Genomic DNA, 18074 nt, shown 5'->3' with positions numbered 1-18074 from the left:
TGGCAACATTTTTGTTGTACATAATAAGTCTTCTTAAAATGTGAAATTGATATTTTTTGTATCAATTGGTATCACATTTGACTTTATTTCCAAACATGGGTGTCATATTAACCCTCAAAAGCGCAAATCATATTTTTAAATTTTGTGAAAATTGTCTCATAGTTTCAATACATTACTGTGATAATTTTGAGATTTTTTCCGCAATGTTGTTTTAAAACATCGTTATGCATTTAAGGGTTACCTATATTTTACACTATACGTGTTGTATTTTATGATTAGAATAAGTATAGTGATGTATTATTTATGTATAATAAAACTGGTAATAGTGTAACTACTGTCAGAATCAATTTTATAGCAATACCAGATAGAGTGCATTCCTCTGTACTTGACTCTTAAGGTGCACAGACTCTGGACCTTAAGAGTCAAGTACAGAGGAATGCACTACTCTGAACAATAGGACTAGTTCTCGAGTAAATTTTCAATTGAACCTTAGTTACATTGTGAGTCTCTTTCTCTTTGGATTATTACGACTTCAATACAAAACATGGCACTAAATTTTCAGTACATATCGAAAACTAACCATAGTGCGTCCCAAAGCCGTATTTAGGAATACTAAACTAATGGCCCCCAAATAGTTAGTTTTAGCTTTATGATGTCTTTGGCAAGTTTGTTAGTTTTCTTCACGATTTTTTCAATGGAATTAGGGTGGTGCTTGTGATTTGGTTGTTTAAAGTATCGACTGTTTAGCTGTGTGAAGTTTACCTGCGCAATACCCTACAATACAATAACGAAAATAAATTGAAGCAAGTTTGCTGAATAAACAAGGCCATCTATACTGGTTAATTTGTTATGATTTTTTTTAAAGATTTGAGGTAGGGTGGCTCTTGAAAAATACGGTTGCTTATATTATCTTTTGATATGTTAATTTCTCGCAAATGCATTGTTCTAAAGATTTTTGTAACTTTTATTGGAGCACATTTTCACCGTAGTACTGATGTTTCAAACCCTTTTGTTTGTACAGTTGCAAGTGAATTTTACAACAAAAATAGTTTTCTTCAAACCTAACTATCTTCAAACATTGCAGTTTGATTTTTAATCTACCAATTCCATCTGGAAGGTCGACGATTGGTCAGTTATGGAGAACAAAATTTATTTATTTTTTAAAAGATTTATTTTTTAAACAAAATTAATATCCACCAAAAAAAAGATAACAATCCCAGGAGCGAATGTCATGATAACATTTATCACTCTTTGAAGCTTTTTTATTATTGTATATTTTTGATGATTTAGGAATAAAATATTTATTTCTAGATATATTTTTAGAAAAAATTGTTAAAATTCATTTTCTCGAGTATTGTTTTTCAAATGTAATGTAGCGCCATCTACATAAGTTATAAAGTATAAATGTCTTCAGTAGGGGAGACCGGGGCTAGTTGGCGATGTTTTTGAACACTTTTTATGCAAGGGTAGACTGTTGGCAACATCTCTGAATTTTATTGAAATGTTTGATACATTGTCTCCATTTCTAGAGACAAAAATATATGACGCGGAAAAAACGCCAACTAACCCCAGCCTCAATACCCCGCCATTTTCACTTCGACGCATACTCCATATTCACATGCAAATTTTCGAAATTATTCAGGTAATTGGTCGAAATAAATGTTCCCTGCATTGACCTGAGACAATACCAAATGATTCTCTTACTTTGGATTGAATTCCAGAAATGAAAATATTTGATGACTATTTTTGCACTGTAAATAGTACCATCAACTTGCCTAGCACGCGTCACCGCCAACTTACCCCAACCGCATATTTTATAAAAAATGAGTCAAACATAACTTTTGTTTGTGGATAGATGGCATATCTATATGGATACTGAATGCTCCTTTCATGCACTATCGAACAATATAATCATTAGGGAAAATTACCTTAAATAACACAAAGTATTTAAAATTTAAAAAAAATTACAAGGTATGCTCGAAAACACAATATCGCCCACAACTTCTACAAAACAAAATGTTTTGCAACAAAAACACATTGGATAATGTGTTTCACATGACTTGAGCTACACAACGACAGGCAGCGCTATATGTTTAATGGCAACGGAGAAAAGGGGATTCCGCCAACTTACCTCAACCGCCAACTAGCCCCGGGCTCCCCTACATGTGTTTAAAATATCAAACAAACAACTTTTCCGAAGAAAGTTTTTTGATAGAACACCTCTGTCAAAAGATAGAACTGATCTAGATCAGATCTGTACGAAGGCTGAATTTGATAAAAACATGAATAAAATTGAATTTGCTTATTTTTTCTTTCATCTCATTCCATTTCAAATATGATTAAAAGTTCTTGAAACATTTTTGAAGTCGTAAATTGAAAATAAGGTTCCATTTTAGGCACGGTTCCGGGTTTGGCAACTGAACAAAAAATGTTGCCGAAAACGGAATCCTACTGTAGTACTGCCTAAGCTCGACTCCTGCCAGCAGAAGATAAAAGATCAGACCGCAAGATTTTAAGCCTATGACCATGCCACTTCTAGTTTACCGATCAGTGTATTTTACATCCTTGCTCTCAATTGAGTACTAAGGCTCTAAAAATTTCATAACTTCCCCTGCTAAGTAATATCTAGCTAATTTAATGCCGATAAAAGCAAAAAAGAAAAATATTAAGAGGGGGAGAGTTGTTTAAAGGTTTCAGCGTGAAAAAAAAACACTTTTTTTTGAGAATTTATTAGAATTTTGCGTGAAGCAAATTTATCAAAACTTATGTACATTATAGTGTATCATTCCAACAACATGCTGTAATTTTTCTATACAAAAATATCGGCAAACGACTCGGTGGCGAATCTTTTTGTAGAATGCGTCTGGAAAAAACATGACACATTCTACGTTAAAAATAGTTGAGTTGAGTTTTCGATAGTTTTTCATTTAGGACAGTGTTTTTCGTGAAAAATAGTAATATTTATATAAAATGAGTAAAAAAACCCTTAATTAAATATTTATGTCAAAAACTCAACGTAGGGGTTTGGTATTTTAACGTAGAATGTGTATGCAAAGTTTGAAAGAAATCGGTTAAGCAGTTCATCACACATCATGTTTTTCCAGAGACGTTCTACAAAAAGCTTCGTCACGCAAAGTTCTAAAAAATTAGCAAAAGAAGAGCTTTTTTCAGGCTGAAACCGTAACCCCCACCCCCCTTAACACAGAATGTTTCCTTGATAACAATCATTTATTTATTTTTTCTTTGCAGGTAAAACACATTCGGGTCTCTTAAAAAAGTAAGTCGACATTTTTAATTCTTGTATTTCGCACCTCCTGCCAACCTGGACTCCGCACTTTCAAAGTGCGAGTGATTAAACTGCGAGCTGTCAAAACACATGTATTTCAAGTGATGAAGATGGTTCTTTCATAGACAACGTTTAACAAACCAGTCTATGAGAATAATTTTATAGTAGAATAGTAAGTGCGCAGTGCGGTTAGAATCCAGTTTTTAGTGCCACAAGCAATAAGGATCCAATTATAAGACAGTAGACATCATCCAAACATTTGGATTTCATTTTTGGAGTATCCACTTCTAAAAAAAACTTGTTTTCCTCATCTAGCCACTTTCAATAAAGGCATATTTTGCTCTTGTACACCCTATTACAGCACCCGGGTGGCATTCCGCATCTCGATTCGAGTGTTTCGATTTGAAACTTTTTGAAGTCATTTCAACTAAATTGCTGTATTACGTATCGCATTCGACGAGGCGTTCGAGCTTGTTTGATTGCAGTTCTAGATTTTGACCGGCTGTTCAAGCGCAAACTGTCAAGTAAAAGTATACAACGAACAAAATATATTCGTAAATCTGCTACGAATAGGTTTCATAATACCAACTTTCTTGAAATATAAGAATTGTTCACATTTATTTTGTTCTTATCTGAATTACTTGCTCGTTATCGAAACATATACGAATAATGTTCGCAAATATAATAATATATACACCTATTTCATCAAATCAAATAATCATTCAAACTCATTCATTTAATACGGGTGAGCACATTGAAATAAAATCGTATTTATCAGATCGATCTTTTTAATTGAGAAAAATCGTTGTTGTCAAACATCAATCCAAAAAATTCGCATATGATATAATATGTAGAAAAACGAAAACTTTCTTTTGTTATTTTTGTTCGAAAAATAAATTGAATAAATGATAAAAGAACGTATCATTTTCTGCTGCAACGTTCGGGTCAATCATCCCAAGTGAACAGCGTACACAATGTTCGCCCTGGTTCTGTGCTCATATTAAACCCACACATCGTGTACAAATTAAAATACGCTGTTTCGTACCAAAACACATGCCCATGTTCGCCTGCGCAATCGAACCCCATGTACGTACACGGTGTACGTGCACATAGGTTCGTGGCACCAGGTTTCTCTTTTTCACTCTCATCATCACTAGCGTTGACGCTTTTTGCCTTGTGCGAATCGTTCTCGGGTACGCACCCGGTGTACGTACATGGATGTATGAACTAGAGTTTGCCCATCGTTCGCTTCGGTTCGATGTTCGAGGCGAACCTGTACATCGAGACAAAGCATGTTTGAGGTTGAACGCGTGCACGTAATTTTGCAATTAGGTGCAAACATGTCGGTGTCCATGGGAAGTCTGCTCGGGTCATTAAACATCAGATTTACAACCTAATTTTTAATTCGTTCCAAAAAAATTTCTTGCATTCTTTAGTCAAATGTATTTGACACGTATTTTTTGTTTTGGCCTATTATATTTTTTCGAGTAAACTTTGAATTTTTGAAATTTATAAAATTGAACATTTATCAATCACTGATAACTCAGAAAGTATTCAATGCATAGAAAAAATATTAAATAAACTAAGTTGCACTTTCGCACGAGCCTACCGAAAATATCAACAATTTTTCTTGTTGTATAACTTATGTATTCTGTGCATTATTATAAACAAATTGATTTTTTAAAAAGCTGAACCAATTCGATTTGCTTATTTTTCTTATTTTTTCTTTAAATAAATAAATTCAAATAAATTGTTGTGTTAATAAGATTGCGTAAAAATTTTTAGATATTGCGATAAATTTCAATTATATTATTAAAACCGTGTCAATTCCACGCTAAACGTTCTGTAACTGGCCTGCTATAATTGAAATATCTCGTAAAGTACTTCGAGATCCATTCTGAAATTTTCACACTATCTTCCCGTTTTCAGGCGTTGGGTCGCCCCACAATTGTTCCCTTACTCGCACACGAGTTGGAATTTGTCCAATTCATTCCACGATGCCAACAGCCATCGCCTTTCATTTTTGCTGTTGTCGTCGCCTATTGAATGGTGAATTCAGTACTCGTTTTCGGCAGCAGGAGGAGTCTAGTGCATATCTAAGCCCTCGGTTAATTATACATATATGTTGATCAAAAATTAGTACACCTTTCTAAATCAATTAAACCGTTCACGTACGCTAAAATATACAGCTAATTGTGGGTGGTAGAGAGCAGCGGAAAGTATAATGTTACAAGAACAATACATTCTACGGAGTGCACAGTACAAAATAAGGGAATTTTTCCATCTAGTGTTAACTTAGTTGGCTTACAATATGTACCTTTGACGATGGCATTCCCGTAATTAGATGTTTTAGCAAAGTTTAAGTTGATATTTCTAAGTGGTTTCGGTGCATGACGTTACGCAATGTGCCGTCTAGCTACAGAACTGGCACATAGGAATGTGGCAAGGGTTGGTGCCCAGCGTTATTTGTAGATAGTTATTTTTTGTCTATGTAGCTTCCAAAGTCAGACTGGAAGTACCTTGCAAGGCTGTAAGCAAACAATAAATGAAGTGAATAACTCATTTTTATATCGATTATAGAGGTTTTAACCTTATGGTCATTCGCCTCTTTTTCGAATTACACAAATTTTTTTAGAAAAATCGCTAACCCTATGTGCCAGGGGAGTGCGTACAAGACCAACTAGTATGTCCGCCCCTGATGAACTCATTAGACCACAATTGTGGAAGAAGGAAAATATTCCGCTTTATTTATCCGTGGAAAGCATCTTGAAACGAAATTTCATTGCCCTGATATGGTGCTACCGTGATAAGACTACTTAGCCCAGTGGCGTAGCCCGGGGGGGGGGGGTTGGGGGTTAAACCCCCCCCCAAACCAAAATTAATTGGATTGAAAAAAAAATTAATGCTGACGAATTTAATTTAATATTCCACAAAATATTTTTGGAAAAATATTCTCTGATCACTACATTGAGAACTGTGTTTAAAGCGTCATGAGAACTTTTGGAAAATTATGGGAAGGAGACCTCGTAACTTATTTCTTAGCCAAAATCCCTTAGTTGTCAAATTACTTCAATGTAAAATAAAATAACTGTCTGAATTATTATGAGCTCATTTTTGGAAAGATGCTTCAAAATATGGATTAGAGACAATTTTTCGAATGGGAATCTAAATTTGAATAGGTTGATTGCATATAAAACATAAGCTTGTTTACCGAAAACTTACATACATTTCAACATTTGCTGAAAATGTATTTTTTTAGATTGTGTAGAGTTTAGACAACAATTCAATATGGTTAACAACAAGAATAACATTTCAAAAACTAGTTGAAAGCTGATGTAATTTTGTCTCTAGCAGGTCAGGATCGGTTTTATGAGCATTGGATTTTTGTTGTATTATCAACTATATGAATAGTCTCTTAGCAGGATGCAATGAATGGCGTACTAAAATTTTGTGTGCTACGTACTAGTACTGCAAGTTGTGAGGTTGACTAATAAAGAAAAGTAAAATTAATGCTCGATAAATTTTTAACGGTCACGATCACATTCATTCGAAACTGCCAAATTTCGAATAACATTGAAGAATTTCAAAACGTAAAACTGTTCATCTGCTGATAGAATAATTTTGACGGTTAATTCTCCTAGAAGTAATTATAGACAAGAATTACTCTTCAACCAAATTTGGGTCGAGACTTAATGTCTCCAGCAAAGTTTTCGAAAGTGCTATTTCAAACAACTTTGTCAAAGACATAAATATCCCACATATTCAGAGTATCGAAATATAGTAGTAGAAAACCTTTACAACAAGCTATTCTGAAATTACTGTATTTAATAAATCTCTTCTGCGGTAATTAAATAATAAATTCACATTGCGTTCAAGGTGCCTTTGAAGCTTACAAAAAAAATAAAGGAACTGGATATAAAACAAATAATTCCCAGATATTAAAAGGACTCAAAAACACAAAGAGTGATTCCATTTTCAGGAGCTAGCATCAATTCGGCGCAAGCTTAGTCCGCCCACCAAGTTAGTGTCGGATTCTGATGAGATGAAGTCGAAACGCAAGTTTCAGTTCCATCCATCCATAATTTTGTTATAGGTTTTGTGTTCTCAACTCGCAATGATTGTTTCAAACAATTATATCCGTAGCGCAGAGAAAAATAGTTTTCACCTAAATTTTTCTTCACTAAGAAGAAATATAGCAGGCCCAGTCCATTTAAATCCCTATATGTTGAATTCATGTAGCCTTCATATTTTCAACAAAATTGTTTGAAATGACATTATCAAAAACTTTGCTGAAGGCACCATGTCTCTTAATATTTTTGAAAAATGTATTCACCATAATTACCTCTATGAGAGTTAATCACTAAAATTTCTATATCAACGCAGGCGCTGTTTTATGTTGATAACTTCCCGAAGTTGTCAAACCTTCAAAGTCAAGGATTATTATATTAGGTGATCTTGAACGCTGAAAATTTTTTAGATCATTTGTGGGACTTTAAAAGATCGCAATTTTTGACTTCATTGACATATTATACAAGAAAATAATCTATAGAGGTTTGAAAACTGTTCCATGTTGATCCTTCTTGTTTGTAGACTGGAATGACATCTGTTAGACTACTTATGTTTTTGAGTTTTCAATAATTTATCAAACTCATATTAAATTTTAGCATTTTTTCAAAAAAATTGCGATTTTCATCAAAACCCCCTCCAAACCAAATTTCTGGCTACGCCACTGACTTAGCCATTCGTCATGTGATTTAGGGTAGCGCAATTTCCCTGTTTGTTAAACATCGGCGATGAAATCCTCCGTAATATAATGTCAAGTTCCACACCGCCATCGGGATGATGTAACGCAAACTTAAACTCCATTGCAGAACAGCATTTATTAGAAGAAAAAGAAATGAAATTAATTTCACGCATATTTAAACGGAAAACCTGCGAAATCTTTTCCCTGCTCTGTTCTTCTACCGAGAAAGTACGTTATGATGTGTAAATTCATCCCCATGGAAGCTGAACACAAAGATCCTAACAAATTGGTAAGAATAAGAAAGATTTCCCAGAAGCCCGTAGCAGTGAAGCTTTATCCACTATCTACCCTTTGTGCCCCGAAAGAACAGTGTGGACCACATGCGTTGGAATAGGTATCCTCGCAGCACATTGCTGAAGCTTTAACGAGTAAAGGTAACATAGATTTTAAATCAACAAAGACTGACTAAAAATTCAATTCGCAATAAGATATTCACTTGTGTATGCGAGATAGATGCCCTGCATATTTGATTTTATTAATTGCTTGTTTTGAAAATTCCTTCACTGCACTTCATATACAAGCACGTCTTTTCAACACCATCAATATTAACACCGCGTAACGCGAGTCGTTTCTGTCAAACCAAAGCAAAAGCAAAAAGCGAAAATACCCTAAGAATGTGCCTGCTACCACCTAGGAATATTGATTTGAACGAGCAACATTTTCCCGTGAAACAACAAGGCCACTTCCTGTCTCCGTCCAATCTGAAGCAAACTGAACCAAGCCAAACAGCCATCCTCCAGGAAGCACAGAAGCGACACTGGCATGGTAGGTACATCCTAAATCATCATTCCGGCCCGCATGTTGGGAAACGTTTATTTATACTTCGTTGGCACGATATTTCACTAGGGTGTTGAGCTTATTTTCGACCAGTAGGTGTTGTTGGTTGTTCATGTGAACTGTATCATGGTTCAAAACCTTATTGTCCTAAATGCGTAATTCGAAGTTACACTCCGCTTAAACTCTGGTTTTCAAAAATTTTCAAAAATATTTTTAATTTTACCCCGGGGCCAGGGTAAGTTGGCGGCTTTTCCGCGTCACACATTTTTGTCTCTAAAAATGTACACAATGCATCAAACATTCTAATAAAATTCAGAGGTGTTGCCAACAGTCTGCCCTTTCATGCCATGGATTCTATTTTGCAAGATCTACGCACATCAAAGCGATAAAAAATGAAAACTGAAAACACTGCAAACTAGCCTCGGTCTCCCCTATTACAAATTTGTCGCATTTTCGCAATATCCATGCTTGTATTAAAACACATAAAATCATTCACAATACGTTTGTTCCAATAAAATTGGCCCCCTTTATATTGGTGGCTAATGGAATTTCCGACGACCGACATTCACTAATAAAGGTCGATTTGAATATGTCCCTGATGGCAAAATTAATACCCATAAGTCTCCTTTTCCATACAAATTATATCCATCTAGTACAGCCGGCCCTTGGATGCTCTACTTCCGAGTCAAATATAAGCCTCTTAACATCATTGATATATCACGTGATCTATCTAAACATCAGGCGGCCGTGTATGAAAAAGTATCTTGTCTACATGCCCGCCCGTGAATAGAGATTGATGGTGTCGTCTCCGGTAGGAGCCTTAATTGAGAAAATCTACTGGCGTATGGGGTTGGCTCCTTCAAGGACCCTTGGCTTCAGTCAGTTAAAATTCTGGATGGCAAGCAATTGCATTCAGCAAAAACAGAGAGGTATAATAAAAGAATTTATTTTTCATTAGCCTCATTTCGAACCTTTCGCCGGATTTGCTCTTTCAAACTTTGTTCTTTTGAACTGGGTTCGTCTACCTGTTCACCTTTGTGTGCCGCAAAGCATGTGCTGCCGTCCATTCAAACAATTGGAGCATACAGCTGCTCGTTGTAGAAATAAGGCGCGGTATGGAAAAAGCGGAGAGAATCATAGAAAGTCTTCCTACTTTGGGAGACTGCACGTAAGAACCTGAGGGTGTCGCTGGATGGGACTTCAAATATAATAACTCGAGGATGTGCTGAATAAAAACCGAAGTAAGTCACTCCTGGCCACGGCAATCTTTGAAACTAGAAGAAATTTCCACATGGAACATAAAAAACCCCAAGTGTCCCTATATTTCAGCTTGAGATTCGACCTAGCACTGGACAGATGAAATATATGAGCCCGGCGAGATATTGAAAACTTTCAACAGTGAGAACATTTTTGAAGAAGTTTTCTACTAAATGGCGAGTGTATCCTTCAATGACTAATTCATCAAGCGAAGTTACGGGTTTGGTCTCTGGTTGCAGAAGATGATACACTTCTTTGAAACATTTAATAACCAACATACGTAACAACCAAATCATACCAGATAACCTTAGTGTAGGTTCTTCCGCATTACTCCGTTACGAATAATGAGAAGGTTGACACTTAGATTGGAATGATAATAGCGGACACTTAGAAGGTGATAATTCTAAAAAATCGTATAACTTCAAAAAATATTCCAGTATTTCTTGTCAGAGGACACTCGAAAATTGGAGCAATTCGTGAAACAATGGACCTTTAGGAATCCCAAACGTACTGACTTCATTCGGGTGATATCTCGGGTCATGTCCAATCATTATAAGCTGAATGCGCATCTCCGGTGTATTGTAATCGTGGAGAGTGGTCTTTGCGCTTGTAGTGACGGTTATCACGACATTGAATATGTTGTCTGGTCGTGAGCCTAGTGTTCTAGTGCCAGATTTCCGTTAAATGAATCGCTTTAGCTTCGTTCTAGTCCGAGATATACTGGCTATCCTCGATCTTCTCTATGTAACTCTCCTATACAAGTATATAACACGATAAATATCCAAGTTATCTCTTCTTTTTTATTGATATGATAACAGCTCTCTCTGCCCTTGTATGCAAAAGTGACGTAAACGCCACTTTGGTCGAATTTCACTTTTTCGTGTTTAAAAGTTTGCTACGAAAATCCGCATCTTTCACTGCAAGCACTTCAAATATAAATAAAAAGTAACCGGCTGAAATGCGAAAAACGAAGTAACGAAAGCATACTTTTACCCGCACCATGCAAAATAAAAATTGATTTCCTAAGAAATATAATCGATGGTGTTTACGTCACTTTTGCATACAAGGGCAGAGCTACCTGGAAATCGTTAAATTGATGATCCGGTTCATGATATCCTGACAGTGATCTTCCGTTTGCTGAAAAACTGCAAATCGACGAGAACATTTCAAATGGGCCGATAAACAAAACGTAAACAATTCCGGTTAATACTTACTTCAAATGGACACTAACAAAGCTTTATACATACCTTAAATAAGCCGATTCTGAAACCTGGCTGTTGGGGAAATAATGGATTATCGAAAAGGCACATAAGCAAAATAACTTGTTTTGCTTATGTTCCCTTTCACTTCCCCTCAAAAATTAACGGCTCATAAACACCAAACAACAAAACGGAAAAATTTGTTTATGGGCCCTTTTCTTAATGAAAAAGACTATACTTGAAAAGGGAACAAAAACATCGCAACACCAAGAAAGGGATCAAAATAAACGTCACATAATCATTTGCTGTAAACAAAAGGGCTCATTCGCACGCACTATAAGCTAACGTCTCGCCGAAAAGGGATTATGGGAGAGGGCACAAAACCAGTGCGATGTTTCAAAAGGGACCAGAACATTTATCTACAAAAAACGTTCAAAATACAATTTTTTAATAAATCTGTTATATTATTCGGAAAAAATGGTTAATTTAACACGGCATTGAGTTGTTTGGTCCTTAAATCAAGCTCCTGTTCATAAATGGGAATATAAAGTATGAGGTAATTTTTCAGACGGCATTTTCTCAACATGAGCATATTGTATATAATGCCTTATGAAATGTTGACGTCGAAATTTGATTTCTTCTTTTCCCTATCATTGTCGTCCGCCCTCTCTTCACTTTTCTTGATACGATCGATATGTAGTGTTTAAACATATTTCTAACTACACTGAAACCTCCATTTACGAACCAAGCCGGGGGTTCGTAAATTGAATTAGTTCGTAAAAAAAGTGTTCGTTATTTGGGATTTAATTCGTAAAAAAAGTTTGCTTCACATTGAAAATGGACAATTGGAACCGTTTTGTAATCCAAGATGGCGATTTCCGGTTGAGCAATATTCTCGATAACCCTAACAATATGGGTATTTTTGGAATATTTTCTAAGAATGATGTTTCGTTGTGAGTGAATCACTCGATGAGTCTAATCTTGATTCAATTATCATATTCAATCATTGAATCGGTTCTCTATCCTTTGTAGGCAAAATCCTACCTCTTGTACAAAGGCAAAATTGTTCAAGAGGTAGGATTTTTATATACAAGCAAGCTTATCGTTTAACGGCTAGCGTAACCTACAAGTCATTGACTTTATTTCTTCTGTATAATGTTGAAGTATTTTTTACCGTTTGTATACTTATTATAATCGATCTGTCTTTTGTACAGTTAAAATACTATCGTTACAGTTTAAAACAGGAAAATCCAACCAGCGACAATTGTTGTTTTATCTTGACAGAAACCTCAAAGCAGCTTAAATTCTAGATGGGCTGAAGCCATTTTTTTCCTGATATGACTTTGCACAAACTGGGATCATTTTCAGTTGTGAATTGTGAAATGAAAAGTTTTTCTTTCATTTTTTAAAATTTACTGTAAATAATACTATTTAGCAGAATCTCAACATGATGGTGCACTTGCTTCTATCACTGGTTGCCGAAAACAAAAAACAATCTATTTACCAGATATCCGATAATGCACAACAACGAAACATTAAATTTCAGACAGCCATGAAAATGCTCGTTTCGTAATATTACTACGACTGAGAGACAGTTCGTTTCTGACTCGACCAGCAGTCCTAATTGCATTGTGCCAATACTTAAAATTATTTAGTGTAGCTCTGTATACAAATCAATATAATCTTAACAATATCTGCAAACAAACTTTAATTACTCTTAGTTTACTAAAATAAACACTTTTGCGATTGCTACTACGAAGGGTGAGGAAATAACGCTCTGTAGCGGTATAATGAATTTGTTTATGAACATCGCTTTAACCCTTTTAAAGAATTAATTGTAAATTTAACAATTTCTATCGCTTTTCAAATGCGACGCTACTATCTCAAATCATTCTCAAAAGTGACGCCGAGTCCTCGCTAGTGAAGCAACGATTGTTATAGAAGCCATATGTGACAGACTCAGTATTTAAACTCTGTTATATTTTCATGTAATTCACCGGCTTGTAATCACCAAAAGGCTTCCGAGCCTAACAAGAAGTTTAAAGAAAAATCTAATTCCTACAACTCTACATAAACGTTATATACAGCGCCTTATGCTTATTATTGTAATTACATGTAAGGGACCCACTGAACGAATCAACGAATGCATTCGATGAGTGAGTGAATTTTGATTCATCTAGAATAGAATTCCTACCTGTTCGCTGACATTGGGTTCGTTTCTAGTATTTTTTTAACCACTCACTAACGCAGTGCGTTCGCTGATGGTTCAGATTGCACAAACGTGGTGATGGAGAGAGGATTCATCGCATTCTCTCATGGTTCGTTGCTGCATGCTCACTATGCTGATTGTGTGCGGCTGAACCAAGGATGAATGGCTATCAGATGCAATCAAACGAATGAGTGAATTTTCCCATGCCTGCGGGCTTGACAAGTAGATGATGAAAATTGACAATTGGAAACTTTTCCAAGTTCAATATGACGATTGCCGGTTAAGCATTATTCTTGATAACGAACAATATGGGTTATATTTCCGTCATGTACTCGTCAACCCTATACCGAAAATACCCATATTGTTGAGGTTATAGAGAATTGGATTCCAAAATAGTTCAAGACATCGATTTCCGTCATGCACTCGTCAACCCCATTCCGAAAATACCCATATTGTTGAAGTTATAGAGAATTTATATAAACCGGAAGTCGCCATCTTGGATTCCAAAATGGTTCAAGACATCGATTTCCGTCATGCACTCGTCAACCCCATTCCGAAAAATACCCATATTGTTGTGGTTATAGAGAATTTATATACACCGGAAGTCGCCATCTTGGATTCCAAAATGGCTCAAGACATCGATTTCCGTCATGCACTCGTCAACCCCATTCCGAAAATACCCATATTGTTGAGGTTATAGAGAATTTATCTAAACCGGAAGTCGACATCTTGGATTCCAAAATGGCTCAAGACATCGATTTCCGTCATGCACTCGTCAACCCCATTCCGAAAATACCCATATTGTTGTGGTTATAGAGAATTTATATACACCGGAAGTCGCCATCTTGGATTCCAAAATGGCTCAAGACATCGATTTCCGTCATGCACTCGTCAACCCCATTCCGAAAATACCCATATTGTTGTGGTTATATAGAATTTATATAAACCGGAAGTCGCCATCTTGGATTCCAAAATGGCTCAAGACATCGATTTCCGACATGCACTCGTCAACCCCATTCCGAAAATACCCATATTGTTGAGGTTATAGAGAATTTATCTAAACTGGAAGTCGCCATCTTGGATTCCAAAATGGCTCAAGACATCGATTTCCGTAATGCACTCGTCAACCCTATTTCGAAAATACCCAACTTATATTAGTAACAATTAACTAAGAATACATAAGTATATAACTTCATGCTGTAATGTACGAACTCAAACTTTCCTAAAAGTGTTCGTTATTTCGAATTTAGTTCGTAAAAAAAAAATTCGTTATTTCGAATTTAGTTCGTAAAAAAAGTTACGTAAATCGAATATTACGTAAAAAAAGAGTTCGTAAATGGAGGTTTCAGTGTATATCCTTTAGTCTGAATGAAGCTGCATTAATATTTTTGTATATTGGTGTGAATTCCTTGTTTTAAGATATGGATGTGTCAAAAAGAATTCCTATTAGTATTAATATAAAAAATAATTTCAAATTTCAAGCAAATCCTGATTATCATCATATTCCTATATTTTGTAGAAAAATAAATTGTAAAGCAAAGAAATTGACTTCTGAATAAAAAATCAAAGTTGTACATCCAAAATATCAGGCGCATGCGTTTTGTACGCAAGACAGGTCAATCTCAGGTTTTGGTTTGTAGCAAACTTTCGTGTGGGTAATTACTCCTCGGTTATTTTCGAGTAGGTAGTACTACCCGTACTACCCACGTGATCCGCCGGCCCTGATGCTATGGGGAGAGTCAAGAATTTTTTACCATCGCTTACTGTACTGCAATACAACCATTGAACAATCCTCAACACAACTTCAGTTTCAGTCAATAGATTCGAACACTTTCACTCCGTCGCGATAAAAAGAATAGAAAATAATTTTCAAGTGTGCATTACAACTCAAAATATACTGGATTTCGATTTTTAAAATCCAATTTTTCCACTAACAAAAAGATAACATGGTAATGTTATTGTAAATCATCATTAAGCACTAAATTTATGCCGCCACCTTGAATTTCAAAATGGCGCCAAAAATCAATTTTTGGCACCCACTCGTCCGGACCATTCCGAAAATAAACCCTATTGATTGGGTTACAGTGAATTTCGATTAACCGGAAGTCGCTATCTTGGATTTCAAAATGACGTCAAAAAATTATTTCTGTCACCTGCTCGTCAAGACTATACCGAAAATACCCGTATTGACTGGGTTATAGAGAATTTCGCTAAACAGGAAGGCGCCATATTGGATTTCAAAATGGCGTCAAAAATCAATTTCTGGCACCTGCTCGCCTTGTTCCAATATGGGTATTTTCGGAATGGTTTTAACGAACAGATGTCATGAATTGATTTTTGATACCGGTTTGAAATTCAAGACTTATAATCTGGGAACACAAATCTGTGTATGTCTCAGGATTTGTCTGTCTGAATAAATATGTAATTTAGTCCTAATAAAAGTATTTAACTGTTCTTTCATAAATAAACGGCAATTTTTTTTTTGCAAGCTTCGTTAACGTCTGCAGAAAAAGAATACGGAAAAAATCCGTTAATTAATTCACGCACAAACTGAACGATTTACGACTTGATCAAGTTTATGAATTTGTGAACACTATACCTCACGAAACTATTTGTGTTGCCAGAAATGCTTGCTCGTCCCAAAAATATACATAGCGTAACATTCAAATATTTGGTTGCGTTACATTCAAATATTTGGTTGCGTTACTGTGGTTGTTCCCTGGATATGCTCAGTTTTTGTTATGATTTTTGTTCATAATTTGGGGATTCACTGGCTTGTATATACAATATCAACTAAAAGAACCGACAGTTTAACGATGTTCACGATTTCAAGAGCTTAGTTGCGATTTTCGTAATTTTTCATCATTTTACCGTGATTATTATTCATGAAGTTATAACTGGATTTTTTTTAATGTAGAATACATTTAAGCTTTCAATATAGGGGTCCCGTTTCAAAATATCGGCTGCGGCGCCGCGTCAGATTTTGAACGTTAATAACTTTTATCATACTTAACAGAATGATTTGATTTTTAGGCCAATTTGTTGAAAATATGTTCCTCTATGCTGTATTAAAATTTGAAGTATGTATAACATGCACTAATAACAAAAAAATGTGTTTTTGAAAAATCTTTCGAAAACGACTCGGAAAAGTGAAAATTTTCAGCCCATCCCGCACAGAGCCGTCAAAATGGTGGACCAACCGAACAATAAAATAATGAAAAGTTTATATATAGGTCCACTACATGTTTGTTTTATGATTATTCGCATTGGGTTGCTTGACGAGAGCAGTTGGTGGGGGAAAGACGGCATATTCCTTTGGTTAGGCCATTAGAAGCCGGACGGAAAGGAAAGGCTCATGCACGGCACGAGAACGAGCGAGAAAGCGATAGTAGCGCATATTAGCGCGATTATATAAATATCTATCGGTCGGTTTTTCTCATCATTCGTATTCGTTCAAGCACTAGCAAGCAGCCAGTCCACCGAAGGAAAGCAGTTGGCGATGACGACGGCGGAAAAAGTGCCCCAGCTACTGGTGACTCATCGCAACCCGATCAGGAACTGTCGCCCTGCAAGAATTTCGCCCCAACTAAAGGGCAACAGAGTAGGCTATCGTTCCAGCGTCTGGGTCGTGAGATTGTGCAGGACTGCAAAATCGAGCCACGCTTACAAAGCTCAGTCGTAATGATGCCCCGAGAAGCCAACGATGCCTACTTGGTCGGTTTGTTCGAGGATGCAAAATAGTGCTTTGTGGCTCACCGTGTCCGCGGGGAGTGCGTCTGAATTATGCTCCCGCAATAAAACAATTACCGGTTCTTTACAGGACCAATTAATTGTGTTGTAATAAGAGTTAAACTGAAATTTACATTTTATGGTGTATAACAAATAATTTTCAGAAAGCTATATAAAAAATACGATGTGTGGAAAGAAAGAAAGAGAATTTAAATTATCCTCTCTTGCTCGTTTTCGTGCACTGCTTTTCCTTTCCTTTCTGCTGCTACTACCATCATAACTAAAACGAATGTGCGTGTTCCCCCACCATCTCTTGGCCAGTGTTGCCACAATTGCATGTCGCTATTACAATTTGAATTATTTTATTGATCCTCTCTAGTATTGATAAAATATAGAACGTGCAAAGTACACTAGTCGCATGCTTTTATTCGAACTTTTTGGCAGCCTCCGTTGATTAACTGCATAAATCGATTTGTTTGTGCAGCTCCTTGCTAGTAGCAAACTAAATAGCCTTTATCAGCGCTAACAAATAAGACAAAAGAATTTAAATTTGTGAAAATCTTTTCCTTCTTTTCAAATCTGCAGCATTCTTTGAAAATATTGTTTGAATGTTGTTATTGAAAAACTGAACATGCAAGTTTGCTAGCACTGGCCACTAGATTGAAGGCGATGGAAAGACAGAATATTCGTTTTGGTTATGCTAGTATTGGTAGCCGAACGGAAAGGAAAGGCACAGGAATGGCACGAAAACGAGCGAGAGAGCGATAGTAGCGCATATTAGCGCGATTATATAAATATCTATCGGTCGGTTTT

At 36.0% G+C, this 18074-nt stretch overlaps 1 protein-coding gene across 14 annotated transcripts in view; it reads left to right on the top strand.

Moving 5' to 3' along the window:
* Nucleotides 1-18074, top strand: part of LOC131690386 (Ig-like and fibronectin type-III domain-containing protein 1) — a 555083-nt gene that overhangs the window by 349464 nt on the left and 187545 nt on the right. For 4 of the 14 annotated variants that reach the window (XM_058976110.1, XM_058976106.1, XM_058976112.1 and 1 more), the window contains one exon: nucleotides 3250-3277. The exons of the other annotated variants lie outside the window; for them this stretch is intronic. The gene's annotated coding sequence lies outside the window, so the exon portion shown is untranslated. The remainder of the gene's footprint in view (nucleotides 1-3249; nucleotides 3278-18074) is intronic. 14 annotated transcript variants of the gene reach the window in all.

This window comes from Topomyia yanbarensis, chromosome 3, assembly GCF_030247195.1.
Source record: "Topomyia yanbarensis strain Yona2022 chromosome 3, ASM3024719v1, whole genome shotgun sequence".
Lineage (NCBI taxonomy): Eukaryota > Metazoa > Arthropoda > Insecta > Diptera > Culicidae > Topomyia > Topomyia yanbarensis.
Note: the sequence above shows the minus strand (reverse complement) of the source record. Positions and strands in the feature narration are given on the sequence as shown.